Consider the following 3,580-nt stretch of genomic DNA (forward strand, 5'->3'; position numbering starts at 1 on the left):
CTTCACCTCCTCCTCCTTCACCTCCCTCACCACCTCCTCCTAGTTGGTGGTGCTAAGTGGTGGTGGTGCTCAGTGGTGGTGCTGTGGTGGTGGTGGTGGTGATGGTGTGGTGGTGGTGGTGGTGCTAAGTGGTGGTGGTGCTCAGTGGTGGTGCTGTGGTGGTGGTGGTGGTGATGGTGTGGTGGTGGTGGTGGTGGTGCTAAGTGGTGGTGGTGCTCAGTGGTGGTGCTGATGTGGTGGTGGTGATGGTGTGGTGGTGGTGATGGTGTGGTGGTGGTGATGGTGTGGTGGTGGTGCTGATGTGGTGGTGGTGATGATGGTGATGTGGTGGTGGTGATGGTGTGGTGGTGGTGATGGTGTGGTGGTGGTGATGGTGTGGTGGTGGTGGTGATGATGATGATGTGGTGGTGGTGCTGATGATGATGTGGTGGTGGTGATGGTGTGGTGGTGGTGATGATGGTGATGTGGTGGTGGTGATGGTGTGGTGGTGGTGCTGATGTGGTGGTGGTGGTGATGATGATGATGATGTGGTGGTGGTGCTGATGATGATGTGGTGATGCTGATGATGTGGTGGTGGTGATGGTGTGGTGGTGGTGCTGCTGATGATGTGGTGGTGCTGCTGATGATGTGGTGGTGGTGCTGATGATGTGGTGGTGGTGCTGATGTGGTGGTGGTGCTGATGTGGTGGTGGTGGTGCTGATGTGGTGGTGGTGGTCAATGGTACTAAGTGGTGGTGGTGGTGCTCAGTGACAATGATGGTTGCTGTATTTGGTGTCGATTGGTGATGCTGCTACTACTGCTGCTGCTGCTACTGCTGCTGATGTTACTGCTCAGGCTACCGATTAAACTACTGCTGCTGTTACTGCTACTACTGCTGCTGCTACTACTGCTGCTGCTACTGCTGATACCACTACTACTGCTGCTGCTACTACTGCTGATACCACTACTACTGCTGATACCACTACTACTACTGCTGCTGTTGTTGATGTTTTTGATGTTTCCGCGAATCTTCGCTGCTCGCATCCGCCGCCATCAGCCTCTCTCACTGCCCGGAAACAAAACAAGAGCTATGACGTCACGCGGGCGGCGGCGTCGATGACGTCACGGGCGCATCCTGTACGCGCGGTGACGTCACGCGACGGCGGCGACGACCAAACGCGCGGTGACGTCACGCGACGGCGTTGACGACCAAACGCGCGGTGACGTCACGCGGGCGGGGACAAACGTGAGGTGACGTCACGCAAACTCCAAATGTCAGTTTAATGTATTTTTAATTAGGCATGGTCTGAAATCCGTTTTAGCTAAAGGACTAAACTTTGCAGTCACACCTAGACACATACCAGTTAATGATATCATTGCCCGAGTAGATGTAGCTCTCAAGGGCCTGAGTCACATCGCTGCAGACGTAGCAAGATCTGAAATCTCTGCAACCCTCAAAAACGCTAAGATGCCAGCTAGCAACATCAGCAAAGATGAGCGTTTTGAATTAGCTCAATTGAAAAAGAGGGATGACATTGTTATCCTATCAGCCGACAAAGGCAATGCCACTGTCATCATGGACAAAATAGAATACAACAACAAAATTCAAGAACTACTCAACGATGGCAGCTATACAAAAGTAAAAAATTAACCCGTAAAAACTAAGTTTTTCACTATAAATATGCGTGGCATCGGTTTTATTTTATTATTCATTTCTGTTTTTTCTTGAGTAAGAGTTTCATTTTTATCACATTGGTATTTAAAATAAATATGAAAAAAAAAATCCTAAAAAGTGGAACATTTTGGAAAAAATTTTTTACGAAAATAAATTGTCACGCACAACGAGTCTGTGTGCAAAATGTCAGCTCGATTGGATCACGGGAAGTGGGTTAAAAAACGACCGAAAGATTTGCACGGTCGTAAGCGCGCAAGCAAGCAAGTGAACTTAATATAATGGATTTAAACAGAGACCCCACCAACAGCCTCGTCATTAAAACCAACAAAATCATTTCTGATTCAACCGCATTAATTGATCAAACCAAACAGTTCTCGTTGAAACCTTCTGCAGCCAGGCCACCAAGATTATATGGCTTGCCAAAGATACATAAAGAAGATACACCTCTTCGTCCCATTGTCTCTACTATCAACTCCCCCACATACAAACTGGCTCGTATTTTGTCTGAAATCCTGCGGCCTTTCACTGGAAAAACCACCTCTGCGGTACTAAACTCTACTAACCTGGTATCGACAATCAAGGGGATTTCCCTGTCCCCAGACGACCTGCTTGTCAGTTTTGATGTGGTTTCCTTATTCACCAAAGTTCCTGTACCTGACACCATCGCAATCATTGAAGACTTGGTTCATCAAGGACTGAATACTGGGGTACCCCCCCTGGTGAGACACTGCTTAACCAATACATACTTCACCTGGAATGGAACTTTCTACAAACAAACTGAGGGCACCCCAATGGGCTCCCCCCTGTCTCCAGTTGTAGCCAACGTTTTCATGGAGAAATTTGAGACGCCATCCAGACTGCCACTCTACGCCCGACCTTATGGAAGAGGTACGTAGATGACACTTTTGTCATCTGACCACATGACCGGCCTGCTCTAGACCAATTCCTCGACCACATCAATTCCATACACCCAGCCATCAGATTCACCATGGAAGTCGAAAAAGATGGCAAGCTACCCTTTTTGGATGTCCTAATTTAAAGGAGACCTGATGGTTCAATGAGCCACTCTGTCTACAGGAAAGCCACCCATGCGGATGCTTAGCTAAAACCGGATTCCCACCACCATCCATCCCAGAAGAATTCCCTCATCAAGACTCTATACCAGACATGGGCAAACTACGGCCCGCGGGCCATATACGGCCCGTTGGGCTATTAAAATCCGGCCCGCCGAACATGTCCAACCCGATTTGGTCGTGACTCGAACCTAATTTCCCCATTGGATTGTATGTAAATACAATTAATCCGTTCCAGACTCCTACGAACTGTATATAAATATTGTTTTTTTAAAGATTATTAAGCACAAAAATTGTTAATTACGCCGTAGAATTCAGTATAATAGTAAACTAAATGTAATAACATTGAATAACACTGAGATAACCTTGAATAACAAAGAAAACTAATATTGCCGCATCAAGGTTTAGAATCGTTCAACAAGATGATTGTTTCGTCTGCTACATCAGTCGGTCGATTCTGAGAGAGAGAGAATATTCGTATGAGCAATTCATGTTTCTATTGAAAGTAAGTTAACAGCAATATTTGGGTACAGTATTGTTTTTGGAAGCATTCACCATAATATCGTATCAACGTTTACTTCACCGCATCATCGTATGAATGATGCGAGAAGAGATTAACGGGTTCTATCCAGACTTGGATGCACTGGCAAAAATGGGAGATCAACAACACTGTTCCCACTGAAACTGAAAGTGATGATGTGTTGCTGCAGCGAGGTTGGAGCCAAATCTCCGCAACACAGCCTGCGTGGCTGCTCTAACCTGTTAATGTAGATAATAAAGAAGTTCAAGTGAGGTAATTAGTTTGGCGCAGGGTTCAGATGTTTTCATGATGTTTGATCAGTCACGTTACGAC

This window comes from Lampetra fluviatilis, chromosome 45, assembly GCF_964198595.1.
Source record: "Lampetra fluviatilis chromosome 45, kcLamFluv1.1, whole genome shotgun sequence".
Lineage (NCBI taxonomy): Eukaryota > Metazoa > Chordata > Hyperoartia > Petromyzontiformes > Petromyzontidae > Lampetra > Lampetra fluviatilis.